Here is a 14,771-nt window from a genome sequence, read left to right on the forward strand (position 1 = left end):
ATGCGTTTTTGAGCAGTCTCTGGTCGTCTGCATCCTTGGCTATGTGAGCAGGGTAAATACACACAGGCCAGGTTGCAATCGAAAGGTCTGCGAACCGTGTATTTGAGACCCCTGTTTTAAAGCACGATTGTCACATGGGAAGTGACCTGCGTTGAGCAGAGCCCGCTAATCATGGGAACAGATCAAGCGCCAGGCACAGTGGAGGAAAGAAAACTGACAGGAAAGAGGTGCACTAATAACTGAGCTTTATTCACTCTGACAGCTATTGTGAAGGCACGAAAAACACCAAGTAATACTAGTTTGCACCACGTGTGAAGCGATTACAGCAGCAGCACCCTCCTTACTAATCATCCAGATAATTCACTTCACTCGAAAGATCAACTGAAGGCTTGCTGACACACCGGTCCCACACATAATTTATGACGTGGGCCTCAGATATTTCCCGTTCTTTTTTGTGGTACAACTGTAGCACTCGGGTCCTTCGAACGCTGTCACGCAGCCCCTAGGCTTGCATTCCGTCTTACGGTGAAGCATCAAATTGTTTCCTGTTCCTGTTTTCAGCGTTGCCGCATGCTCCCGCAACCGGTTTTTGAGGCAGCAATGAGGTCGTTGAGGTCTGTCCTACGTATACACGGGCGTACTTAAAGGCAATTTCATACACTACGTTTTTTGTACACTCCACAAACGCACTGGCATGCTTCTTGGTGCAGACAGGCGGCCTAGGTCCACAGCGGTTCACTATCGGCACATAGCTGCGAGTTTGTTGGGAGTGCTGCTCACTTAAAAGCTTTCCCGCCAAGCCGCATAGCATGAATGCAGGGAAGCCTGCCTGGAACAGTTTCCCGACCTGCAAGACAAAACTGACCTGTATTTGATGCTGGCAGGACCTTACGAGGGCGTTTCTTAAAGGGGCCCTAAATAGGGTGCCGAATGTTACGATTTTGCGTGTGCAGTCACTGGAGTACTGTCCAAGAAACGTCATCCCGCAAAAATTGTTTAAATGCGTTAAATATTAGCCGAGTTATCACTCGTTAAAAGGGGCCACCCATAAGGCCTGGGGCTCTCCTCCTCTAGTAGCTCCTCCAAAGCACTGTGGAAGCCATGACGTCATCGACCCGGCGCAAGACCACCGAGAGAAACAGGGCAATCCATCACCCTCCTTGATGCACGTGTAGTCGTTGGCTGTGCTAAGCCCTGCGCGCGCTTTTTTTTTTAGCACTCGACGCGCATGCTCCGCCCACGAGATTCCGGTTGCGCGGTGAGTGCTGTCGCTGTGGTTCGCGTTCGCGGCGCCGTACTGGGCAATGTCTCGTGCATCGTAGCGGCACGTCAGTGCAGACAAAACTACGTCACAGCGTGCAAGTGTGGCGGCAAGGTACGGTTGGTAAGCCAGGAGAGAAAGTGGAATCTGTTTTGCGTGTTTGTGCGGCCCCTGCTTTACGCAGAGGTGTAATATTTGGTATACGTTGTCGTGAAGGGGTACTCTAGCGATTGCGCAATTGAAATGGCGACCTTCGGAAACCTATTTAGGGCCCCTTTGAGGCAGCAACCGCTATGCCCTACTTGACCAACTTGAGTGACCAGAGGCGAATGGAAGCAAGGCTTTCCTGGAGTAAGGAGAGTACACCCTAGAGCACTGCGTGGCCCTGGGCCCGCCCGAAAGCCCGGACCCGACCCGGCTGGCGAAGTCAATTGCCGGAGGGCCCAGGCCTGGCTTGGGCTTGACGTTATGGGCCGGACTCGGGCCGAATTCAACCCCCGGCCGTTGCTAGTTTCGACGTGAAGTAGAGAAAAGAGCATAAAAATGAATATTCCGAGTTCACTTCTACACGCGTCTTAATGTTACTTGTACACATTGTTTTAAAAACGTGTTTTGCTAGGTCAGATAGTCACTACGCTGTAATTATTAATGACATTTCATGCACTGCATCAAGATTTTATAATTTGGTGTATAACATACGAAAGATACGGTTACAAGGATTGTTCTAGTGGTGAAGTTATTAATTAAGACACCCTGGAGCTGTGCACCTATGTCTGTGTACGCGTGTTTTAGATGTTGAACCAATCTGAATGCGGCTGCAGGGCTGAAAATCAAACTCGCACGTGCTAGAGAAGTGCCACCGCTGAACAACTGCTGCAGGGAAAATATTTCAACGCTCGGGAATTCAAATGGGGAGCAAGAAATTTCAGCAATGCCAACTTGTGACCGAGACAATCACGTGAAGTTGCTAAGAGTCTAGTCATCAAAGGTTATGGCGTCTCTCGTGTAAGGATACGAGCTATTATTACGCCCATGTGGCGTGAACTGCAGACGGTGTAAGCTAAACTACGTGCACTTTGAAACCCTTATTTTTTGCGTTTCAATTCAGGACGTGCTTGTAAGGACTAGATGCTTTGTCTGATTTCCCGCTACGAAGACACTGGACCAAATGTATAATAAACAAATTTTCTTCGGCGTCTAAGACCGGGCCTCGTCACACACACGCAGGCCCTCCCTAGGCTCAAAAATGAATGTCCGGGCTTGGGCTGGGCCTCGGCTTGAGACAACGGGCCCGTGCGGTGCTCTAGTACACCCAGCAAACATGGTTCTCCAACAATGTCAGCTCCAGGTCAAGGAGCCTCGGGCCACGTTCAAGTGGCAGCTCCACGGTTAGTGTGAGGCAGTCAAGCGCCCCTTCGAAAACTGCCAGAACCCGTCTAGCAGTGTTTGTCCGATGGGCCAGCTGACGACTTGAAAAGAAGATGGCAGTCATTTACAAACCTGAAAACGCGCACAACACCAAGGTTGCCTAGTCCCACTTCCGGTCAAAATGAGCCACCAACATGTCATTGAGTGCAGGGGCTAGGCAAGAATCCTAGCCAGTAATTGCTGTGGCTAGGATTATTGCCTAATAGGTTGCACTCTGCAGGACTTGTGGAAGCAGCGGTGCAGAGTTGTCTAAGTCTGTAAATATAGGTGTTGCGTTGGTGATGTCCCAGGTTTTATATCACCTTGTAAATTGGACACGTAGTAGAAAAAAAAAAGGCTAATTGAAATGTATAAAAACGGGTGATACAATGTGCCATTCTGGCTCGGTCAACTCATTGTTGAGAACATGCAGTCTTAAACAAGTGCGCACTCCCACAGCCCACTTTCTGTGTGTTAACAGTATGCATGAGTAAACAATTTTTGCTGTTCTTGGCAAGCATGCTTTTGCCAAAGTAACACTGTTAAGATGGAACAGATGCTGAATTTACCTAAAGTTTCTTCAGTGGGGAACACGCACGAAACATGGCTCAAGTAGTAAGTTTTAAAAAAAAGGAGAGGGAGGGGAAGTAGGGGCTTAACCACTAAATAATTGCACCATTAAGTTTCACCAATTTGGTGCTTGCATGTAAAATATGCCAGCGTAGTTTTTGTTCTCCAAGTTTAATGTGGTAATATTTAAGGCTGTCCCTTTTCGCACCCTTAGAAAAATTTTTACAAATTGTTCACCCACCTAGTAAAATATCACCAGACAATGTTCACCTTTATCAAGCGGATTGCAGTGCTACTGGAGCATGTCTAAAGTCTTTTTTCACCCTCTGGCATCGCTTGTGTTGCTGCTGTTTTGCGGCCATAAAGTCGGCAGCTTCCTACACAATGCATGCATGCCGTAGTGCACACCCTCACGGCCATTTTACATGGTATCCACTATGTAGCTTTTTCCCTTCCGGAGTGGGGATCACTCTACATTCAGCTCTGTGGCACAGTCATGCACGAGTAAAATGGAACAATTGACAGGACGAGCAGCAACTAAAAAATAAAACTCATCACCTTGTTTCCAGACTTTACTTTTACACCAACAAACCTCGCTTTCTTTCACAGTTTAAAAAAGGATTAGGTATATAAGCTGTCATTTTTTACAAAACATCTCTCCAGTCGTTTGTTTTTTTCTCACTCTTTCTCTTTTTCTTCGCTCTATAGACTGTGCAGCAACATTTCTGTTGTTTCTTGTGATCTCGCTGCTTCCCTGATTGTTACAGGTGAAATGGCCCTGTCAGCGATATTTTCTTTTGACTTTAGCCATGCCACCCAAGACAGTGTGTGTGTGTTGAATTGATTTGCAATAAATGAATAGAACACCCATTCATGGAAATAAATTTCGGCTTTTGTTAAACTGCTAGAGACATTTTTCAGTTGGAAATATCTCGTTGACACTGGCATTTGACAGCTCAGACAGTGCCAGTGGAAACTGCATTCCAGAGCTCCTAAGGCACTCACTCATTCGATCTTGCATGTCTCCTCCTCCTCCTCCGTACCTTTTGTTTTTGTCTCAAATTTGCCAACATTAACATGCATGAACTTGCCACAAAGTATGCCGTCTTTCTTCCATGGAGCTGAGAGGCTACCAAGTGAATTCCAAACCAACTTCCATTACACTTGCCTCATGTACACAGCCTTAATATGATTGCACAACTCTCAAGAAACAGTTAATATAAGCATGGCATCTGCAAAATGGACAACCGTGATTTTATTTCCAGGGAATGCCCCATTAAGCACAAGGTTAAACATTGCACAAGATTATTAACAACACCAAAGAGCAACAGCAAGACATGTCCGACACTTGCTGTTCGAGTGACATATGAATACATAGGCTATAAACAGCTGTAACTCTGCTGCTCCCCCAAATATTCGCATTTCCTTCTACAGCAACTGTCTCATACCCATAATGAGCTCATCATACATGTATAAATGAGAGTCCACATCTGTCATGTAGAAAATAAAAAACACTGGATGCATGCCAATTGTTGCACATTGTTAAGCCATAACTAATTCCCCACATATTGTACTGAAGCCTGTATTACTGCACATTGGTGTACAGAAATTGAGTAACGAAATGACGCAGTTCATGCGGGACACATCCCACTCCAGTGTTTGTCCCGTTGCCTGATGCACACGCTTGAAGGCAAGGTTTTTGTGCTGCTTTGGTTGTAATGAACCAGCTATACTGGATATTCTACGAAAAACATCACTATGAAATACTACAATGCCACCTAGCTCCATTCCGTAACAGAGTAGCTTGCAGCCTGCAGTAGCCAACTAGGGGGCTACTGTGCCGTAGTCTAGGATACAAAGAGACTAAATTGATACTAGAGTCTGCCTTCCAGTGTACTGCCACCACTGTTTGGGATGTAGCACACTTTGCTTGAAGATATTCATCAGCTATAGCAATTCAGTCATTTAACCAATCTGTTGTGTCAGCAAGCACGATAACAATTATCATTGGATGAAATTAAGAAGGTTTACATTTACTTTTATTTGTCATGACACGAAAAATGATTGTATTTCATCTACAAACTTATTGAGTGAGCTGTATCGTGCTCTCCCCACCACATAGGGTTAACGGCTGCGCTGTAAAAAAGCTTCATACACGTGCATGCATGCAGACAAGGAAGTGTGTGAACTTCCAATTGGAACTGTATGCCATAGCTGCTACATGCAAGAAAAACCTATTTGCTCATGACGCAAAGGAACTCAAATTCAGAGCTTGAATGTTTGTTTTGCATGCCCGTGAATGGAAACAGCCTTCTTGTTTCAAGGAGGAGGAGGTAGCCTTTATTTTGGGAGGGAGACTCTACGTCAAGTGGGGGAAGGGGGAGTATAAGGTGGGGGGTTTGTAACTTGGGACATCTCAAATGCGTACAGTGCGACCCGAAACAGGTGGACTCCTTGAGAAGGTTGGATAGGCCGCGTCGGGTGAGGAGGGCAGGCTCACGACTTTAAACTGCTCGTGCTAGACCACTCTTGGAGCATGGAGGGTTCCAGTGTTCGAGGGTCGATGTAAACGGAGGTTGTATTTGGAGGAGGCCTGAAGGTTCTGTACCGCCCGAACTTAGGACAGTGCCAAATTAGGTGCTGGAGATTGGCAGGCGTGGGGGAGGCGCAGAAGGGGCATCAAGGCGGTAGAGACGGTGTGTACCATTTACGGTATGTCTCGGGGGTAAGGCTAGCATTTGCAAAATATTTGTTTATGAAAATTTCGGCTGATCTTGGGAGTGAGGGCAGGGTTGGATAAAAAGCCGGTTGGAGTCAGGGCCTTGAGGCGGTCTTTTTTTTCCTTTTTGTAATGCAGAAGCTGTATCGCAGGTGGTAATGTCTGAGTAGGTGGAAAGACCCTTTAGCACTCTCAGTTAGTGAAAGCAAGGTCTCTGCCACAATGCTGCAAAAACGCTTGTTTCTTAGGTGGAATTTGAAGAAAACTTGGGTATTTTGCAGTTGTGGGTGCACTTGTTTGGTTTGTTGATCACCAGTAATTTATTTTCATGTCTCGGTGAGATTGCCCTCGTACATTTGTGAATGATCGAAAATAAAAATGTGTACTTTTTTCAAACATGTTTCATACTTTTTGCCTTGGTTTACATTACTGAAGTCAAACAATGCAAGTTGTACATGTAACCCAAGAATGTCAATGCAAAGGCAGGGGTCAACAGCAGCAGTCATCGCTATGGGTTGCCAAATCCAGTGTTTTCAGTGTTGATTCGAGGTCAGGTTTTTTATTCGCAATCTTCGAAAACTGTCTCTGGTTGCTTGTTAACATATTAGGAAAGGTGTGATTAAAGTGTGTGTGTCCTTTTCTCTTTTTATTGCCTTTCTGTATTTACATCAAAAAGGCCTTTTTGCTTCTTAGTCAACTTATTTCCTAAACTTGGGCATATGTTTGATAGTAGTGACTAGCCTCAAGGGAACAAAAACTTCTGTCAGGGATGTTAGTTTACCTTTGAACCAATAACAGTTCAAACCTAGAGGTCCTCCATTATGAATACATGTAGATAAGTATCGGATATAAGCAACGTCGTCAATCTCGGGCACCTCACGAAAACAGCCTAACAGCTCAACGACATTGTTCAGCTTGCGTTGCCTTTTTAGTTTTCATGCTGGCCGGGCTGACGTAGTCTGCAAAGGGAGCGAAGAGGTGCTGCAGGAGCCTTCTTATTTGGTTTTGTGTTTTCCTGGCAAGTCTGTTCGCAGGGTAGTGAGAGGCGAGGAGCGAATCTTGTTTTGACAGGTCTTTTGTTTTGCTCCTTTTGTGAAGCCAGCAAAGTTTGTCCATTTGCTGCTTAATGATGGCGATTACCACCATTCAAAATGCCTGCAAACGATGGAGACCGAGATTGAGGAATTAAGAGCTGGGTTAGCTTTCAGAAATGCCAAACAAGAACGTTCGAACCAGATCCCATTTTTTTACCATCACCTCTTCTCACACTTACAAAAACAAGAACACTGACTTAGACCTATAAAACAATTTTGTTACCAGTGGTCTTGTTACAAGTCTATCACACCCCAAGTGGAACTAGCAGAAAATTTCAAGTTGAATCAGAGGACTGCAGATGACAGATTCAGAAGTGGACAGGAGCACAAATAACGTGCACTTTGAAATTTGTGCAACACTTGCACTGTACATGCTGCTGCGAGATACACCAAGACAACCGGGGCACAAGATGAAACCCGCAAGGGTCTCGCGCAGCTTTCCCGCCGCACAACAACTGCAAAAGTTTCAACCCCGTACTGGCTTGCCTGCAAGGCATCCATGTCTTGCTAGGCTCATGGCAGGAAAAAAAAAAAAAAAAAAAAAAAAAAACCACACAGCCAAATTAGAATGTTAAAAAAATAAAAAATCGCTTCAAACGCAACCGGCAATTTGCAAATGACTTCATTTCAAACAACTACCCCACCGAATGAATCTTTTTTTAACCTGCAGTCCTGCCGTACAAGAGCGACGAACCATCTTGGTGACCCTTTTTAAGGTGCTATGAACGACGAGCGTTTCACCTGCATTTCTTACAGGTAGTGGTGTGATAAACTACTATCGCTAACAGAAACAATGAAAGTCACGTTGAAAGCCTCGCACATGCTGAGCACGCTTTTCGTACAGACGTGTCGGCGCCGTAGAGTTCTTTGACACTCCAAAACAGCCGATTGCAGGTTAGGCTGCTGGCAGCATGCATACAACAGAAAGGCAAGGAAGGTGACACAACAAATGCATTTATTTAACGTATAAACTACACAAGTTCGGCAGCTTCAGTGTCCAGGAGATGCGTGGAGAAGTTCTTCATGATGGTCCTCGGAAGTGCGAACGAAGCTCGGTGACTGTACAGCCCTGATGATGTCCTGAAAAGATATGCCTGTTGGTCCGCGAGGTGCAAGCACCACAACTACTGCTGGTACACGTGAGTGCCAGCCAGCAGAGGACCCCTATCCGCCAACTGGGGACCGCGCTCTCTCTCTAGCAGGCAGGTTCTGCCGAGAGTACAACTGATTGGTCTGGTTTCCCAGCCGTTGCACGCACAAGAAGATTCCACTCTTTCATCACATCCCTTGCCCACCCACATGCCAGGTTGGTCAAGGATATAAATCTTGAGGCACCAGCACCACCTGCAGGTCAGCATTTGTACCTGAAAAACAAACAAACAAGCAAGCAGACACAAAGGCACACACACGCACACAAAAACAACGCAGTTTCACGGCACTCGCCACGGCACAATGAAAATCAAGCACAAAGCGACAAGCTTGATATGTACAAGTGGCGCTGCCCGGCGCCCCATCCACGGCACAACAAGCACAGGTGCGGCCAGCCGGAAACCCGGCAGGGACCCGAAGGGGGCCGTGTCGGAAGAACGGCCGACCACAAGAACAGGCAGGGCGCTTGGGGCAAAATCACCATTAGGCATTCAAGGAGCAGGGTCCCAGAGTGCAAATGATCAGCACCTATCGCGTCTCAGCGCTGAGCTGTCACTGCACACTGGCCGTCGCTTGAATTCCTAAAGCCAGCAGACTTGCCCGGAGAGAACGGAGTTATGCGGTGCTGCCCGGCGCCCCATCCACGGCACAACAAGCACAGGTGCGGCCATCCGGAAACCCGGCAGGGACCCGAAGGGGGCCGTGTCGGAAGAACGGCCGACCACAAGAACGGGCAGGGCACTTGGGGCAAAATCACAGCACCGGGGAACTGGCACACACACTATCAGAGGTCTGGAGCCAGCACCCTGTCCTGCCATGCTACCCTGCCGTGTCTCGTTTGGAAGTAGCGTGTGAACGTTTCCCTCACTGCCTTTGCAGATGAAGAGTAATTATTGCTTGCCAAACGAGGAACACTCAAAAAGTTGTCACCAGCTTCTTGTTCTCGTCTCCATCTACCTGGCACAATACTACCATCTACAAGCAAAGTGTCCACATCATCTGAAGTGCAATACATGAACTGGGGCTGATTTTCAATATCAAGAGTTCTGAGATAATTGTGCAGAAGCACAGTGGACCATATCACTTCATCAAGTAGCTCTAATTTACCTTTCATTTCTTGGCGTAGAATCCTCCACCTGTTTGCTAGGATGCCAAAGGAGTTTTCAATAATTCTCCTGGCTCGAGAAAGTCTGTAGTTAAAGATGCGTCTTTCAGCGTTCAGTTGCTTGCCTGGGTATGGGCGCATTAGGTTCTCTCGGAGAGGGAAGGCTTCATCGCCGACCACAACATGAGGTGCTTCCCAAGGACTTCCCGGTAACTTTTTTAGGCCCGGTATGTGCAATGGGCCGTTTCTAAATTTAATCCCGAATTTGCATTCGTTGAAACAACCTGCATCTCCTCGGGATCCCGCCTCGCCTACATCGACTAGAATAAATCTATATCTGGCATCGCACACCGCGAGAAGTAGTGACGCAAACCGGCCTTTGTAAGTGCGGAACAGGCCTCCAGAGTTTGCTGGGGCCTCTATGTGCACATGTTTGCCGTCGATTGCCCCAATGCAATTAGGAAATTGCCAGAGGTTTTCAAAATCAGTCCCTATTTCTCTCCATCGGGCAGTAGTCATTTCTGGCAAGTACAATGGCTCTAGAACCTTATGCAAAGCTTTGCAAGTCTGCAAAACGTAACGGCCCGCCAACGTCGAGGAGACCCGGTACGATTTAGCAATTATCTGCTTTGATGATCCGTGGGCCAGGAACCTGAAATAGGGAATATCTAGACATCACACGCCATTGCTAATGGTTTCTGCATAAGTACATGAAATTTACAATATGATGGCATTATAGCTTGAATAAACCAAGGTGCAAACAAAATCCTGTTCGGAATGCGTGTGCAGGTTTACACGAGAAAATATGAATAATCTAAAGCACAATGTTACACATGTTGCATTACCTGCGAGCTGAAATTAGTTGAGCCCCCAGAGAAAGTAGACAACCTTCCTATTGCTCATCTGTGCAGTAGTGTTGAAATGGTGTTGAACTTATATATACAGCATGCCCTTAAAGGAGCCATGAAGAGAAAACACAAGTTTGGTTCATTCAAAAGATTGTCTCGTTAGAATCATACTGACACAACTTTTAACGTGAAGTTCACTCAAATAAGCCACATAATTAGGAAAAAAACGTCGCACGCCCCTGGCAAGGGACACTTGTAAATGCACAGCTGGAGTGAGCCCGCGCCAATGCCCGCTTTACATTCCTACCCATCATTTTCTTTTGTACCATAGCTCTTCTTGGCCAATCCCCGTAAGTGGGTATGCGCCCATCTCCCCGCGAGGGGGACTCGAGTAAATGCGTTGCATAGGGGGTGGGTGTATGCGTTAACGTTTAGTGTTTGGGGGGTTGGTGGTATCACGTGTACACCACGCCGCTGAGTCGCCAACGCACGCCGCTGACGACGTAGTTTGAATGAGTCAAGGATATAAGGCGCGTTCGTAGCATTGGATTCTGTGTCGGTTTTGTGGCGCAGTGGGTAGAGTACCATGTACCTTGTGTTCCGCCCGCAGGGTCATGGGATCGAAACCGGGTGCCGGTAACTTATTTTTTTTATAGTGTAGTGGCCTGGCTGCGGACGCCTACAAGAACGGGAACGGGTGACATTGTGAGTTAAAGAAATGCTCTGCATTTAAAAAGGGAATGGCCATGCGACCCACTAGCTTATTTCCTGCAACAGAACCTATGATGTCACACGAGACAGCTCTGTGATTGGAGAAGGGCGGCAAAAACAAACAAAAATTAGGCAGAGTATCAGCCTGCCGAACAAGCTATTAGCCTTAAATTTACGGCGCATTCTTTTTAAAGCCGTAAGAATGGTGGTAAGTGTAAGTTACGAAAGCACATGTAAACATAGAAGTACCGCTGCGTACTACTGTTGTTGGTACTGCGCGCACTATTCTTGTTTAGCTGCACAGGACTGCGAGGCTTTGGGGTTGTCTCAGACGACACTGGCCGGTTGATTGACGCGACGGTGTCTTACGTGAACATATCTGTCGAGCGAGCAGTATGTTTCACGAAAAGATTTTCTCCCAGAACAGAAAAAAAGGCAGAAAACGACACATCACGGTATGGTGGCGCCATCTAGGTTCATTAACGTAAACAAACGCGCAACGTAACGTAAAACAAACCGCGATACCAATTCTGCCGTCCAGGGTGGAGACACCCTTTGAACGGTCTCGTGCCGCTGCGATTGGGTCAACGTGCTCTGCGCGTTGTTTGTTTCGTTTCCCACGCGACCCAGCAACGCGAAACAGATCAGTTGATTCAAACTTCGGCAGTTAATCGTGTTGCGGCGATAATTCTAGCGCGATTTTGGTACGACTTGCTTCGCCGGCGAGCGAGCGATCGAGAATGGCGGCCCCAGCGTGTACGTGTCTCTACTCTGTACAGCGGACGCGGGAATCAAGGGACTCTAGGCTGCAGAGCGGTCTGTGATGTCATAGCAGCTACGAAAACACACGATTTAGCGGGAAAATTAAGATTTTAACATAAATTGATTAATTTCTCAGTGAATAAAGCAGCGTTTGCATTCGAACAAGTGCTGGGGGCACTACAAAACACGAAATCTTTCGAATAACACAAACTCGTATTTTGTCTTCATGGCTCCTTTAATGAACCTGAGCCTGATTGAATGGCATGTGATACTCTTGTCTGTGGAAGACCAACGCATGCGCTGAGACCAGATTTCTACGTTGCAACACATGATGCTGCATATGAAGTGTGTTGTGCATGCACAGTTCGTATTTCTAAGTACCAACCGCACGAAACACACTCCAGTAACCCGAAAATGTACACATTTTTTCCGTCTGGTATTTCATATCATGCTGTTATACTACAGTTCATACCATGAGCTAGCTGCAGCACTGTGGAGGCTACATTGTTATCAATAGTGCGCCCACTGAGGGCGCCTGACTCGTCATGAAGGGGGTCCTGAAAGGGCATTCCTTTCTCCCTTCTGGCACAGCAAGGCCCCGGCGCCCTGAGGGGGTGGGCGGTTGACAACAATGTAGCCTCCACAGTGCTGCATCTAGCTTGTGGTATGAACTATAGTGTGAAGTTCAGGAGGACAAAAGACAAGACTTGTAAACCCAAGCACTGCTCTTAGCTATAATTCGGTCAAAACATGTACAGCCAGCCAATTTTGCCGTAATATCTCGGGAGCGTCGACCAGCGTGTGGGTCAGTGCCTTACTACGGTAGAAAGCGGCAAACGTGCGAGAGTACATCGCATGCACAGAGCGATCCCGCCAGTGCAAAAGTCATCTGCTAGGCTATTCCTGCAAGCACGACACAGCCCCTTTCCGCTGGTTATCAGCTGCCTTGCTGTGAACAAGGAGCACACAAAACTACTGTCACCGCTCCGGCAATCAAGATAGGCGGCTGACAACTTGTGGAAAGGGGCTGTGTTGTGCTTGCGGGAACAGCCGAGCAGACAACGTTTGCACTGGCGGGACCGCTCTGTGCATGCGATGCACTCTCGCTCGTTTGCCGCTTTACACTGTGATAAAGCACTGACCCAGACGCCGGTCAACTCTCCTGTGATATTACTGCAAAATTAGCCGGCTGTACTTTAAAAGCAAACTGCATACTCAAATTTAACAGCTCAAACTTACTTCAACGTTAAGGCGAGCTTCTCTCCGGCTGACACAGTGACTCTTGTCACCCTTTTTGGCCGGATCAGTGGGCTCACCAAAGCAAGGAGACGGTCAAACCTGCACGGTGGCAACAGCAGAATGCAGGTGTAAAACGGGAACGGCAATGGACGTGGATAGAAGTTTGTCGGTTCAGCAATGTACGGGGTAGAACAGGGCAGCCACTTTTTTCCGACTTACACTGCTATGAAAGAAGACGAGTTTTTGTTTCCCACCAAGCATTTGTTGTCCTAGGGGGCAATGGCACACTATGCATGCAGGTCCCCTTGTACCGGCGTTTACACATACGAAGATGCTTACACGGTCATGGCCCGAACAGAAATAGTAGACGGATAAATGAAACACGACCATCTGTATGATGACCCCGTTGCAAAAGTAGGCATTACTCGGGCAGACTTGTTGAATGCAATATCGCGAAGTCAAGCCAGTTGTTTGTCCCTACCCCCTTTAATTTCATAAAGGTTAGCAGAACGCGCGGCTTCCCCGCTAAACATTGCGCGCACGTGTCACAAAAACGGATGCAAAGAAAGTGCAAATAAAAAAAATAATTACCTTTCAACCGACATCCGGAAGTACTCGAAGAAGTCCCGGCCTTCACCAACCCTCATTTCTTGGACCAACGTGAAGTACTCACTGCTTTTACGTCGTCCTCTGAGTATCTGCCGCATAGGCTTATGTCTACGAGCCACTAGTCGCTTCTGCCTCACGGTGTCGGCTACAACAAATGCCGCCATGAGGGGAAAACTGACTCGAGGCGCATTTTGAATGTATGCTACTAAACATTCCTTCACAGGAGTACTCATCTGGTGACGAACTAAAATCACTGCCACCAGCAAAAAAGCACAGACGCTAGTTGCCGGTAGTGATCAGACCCTAGTGTCTGGTTGCCAGCGGACTAGCGGATTGCAGTGGCGGCTCTGAAACAAGCCAACGGTGTTGCTAGCCATAGCCTCCTGGCTAGCTCAAGAAACTGTTTCGATGAATGCTCGCTGTCCAAAAAGAGGCGCTGTTGACGCTGTTTTGGCTCTGAGGATGTAGCAGGTTGTCATTGGTCCGCTTGGTGGGTAGCCTAAACCAATAGAGAGGCTCTCGTGGCGCCGGAGTGCGCGGTGTGCCGGAGGTACCGTTTAAACCCCTTTCGCCTTCCGCCGCGCGTTCCGGCCGCCGGAATGATTTTGGACGGACCGGAACGCCCTCGACGGAGGTACCGTTTAGAGGCCTTGAGAGGCGCCGAGCTGCTCGCCCTCCCAAGCATAGCCAGGGTTGTCCATCTAAGGCGAATATTTTTCAGAAAAAGAAAATTTTCTAAGCCTCCAGAGCGATACCGTCGTAGCAACGCTGGGAAAGTGCAAATGGTTTCGTACAACTCGTTGAATTCGATGTTTTTGCTTTGCCGATTGCGTTGGAACACCGCCGCTTACATATTTGTACACCGAGTTGCTCTCTAATACGCAGAGTTATGTAGACAGCGCAGTAAGTGAAAGTATCTCTCTCAGTTTCTTTTATTATAAGGAAACATCGAGGAGAAATTCTCAGTACGTTTATTCATTTGAGATGTATTTTATCCGCCACTTCAGATATGCTTTACGTGAATCTTACAATTCAGCAACTGAAGCAGCGCCTGCCGTGTACTCGAAATGTATTCGGCAAAGCTTTACGAATACATTTAAAATGTATTTTCAATAAGTATTTTTCATGCATTGAGAGTGTATTTCTACCATGTTCGTTCCACAAACGTAAAAGGCATTTGAAATATATTTCGAATATATTTGGAGTATATTTCTATGCTTCAGCACACTTTTAAAGTATACTCAGAGTGCTGCTGTAAATGTAGTTAGGTAAGTGTATTTTTATAATATTTACAGTG

At 47.0% G+C, this 14,771-nt stretch overlaps 1 long non-coding RNA gene across 1 annotated transcript; it reads right to left on the reverse strand.

Annotated features, from left to right (window-relative positions):
* Positions 1-7,989: 7,989 nt before the first annotated feature.
* On the reverse strand, positions 7,990-14,111 carry LOC144170050 (uncharacterized). Its single transcript, XR_013322559.1, has 2 exons — positions 13,457-14,111; positions 7,990-12,964 (listed from the first exon to the last, which is right to left on the reverse strand). It is a non-coding gene; the product is annotated as an uncharacterized LOC144170050 (long non-coding RNA).
* Positions 14,112-14,771: the final 660 nt, after the last annotated feature.

Source organism: Haemaphysalis longicornis, unplaced genomic scaffold (genome assembly GCF_048455015.1).
Source record: "Haemaphysalis longicornis isolate Haplotype H1 unplaced genomic scaffold, Haemaphysalis longicornis Haplotype H1 scaffold_2, whole genome shotgun sequence".
NCBI lineage: Eukaryota > Metazoa > Arthropoda > Arachnida > Ixodida > Ixodidae > Haemaphysalis > Haemaphysalis longicornis.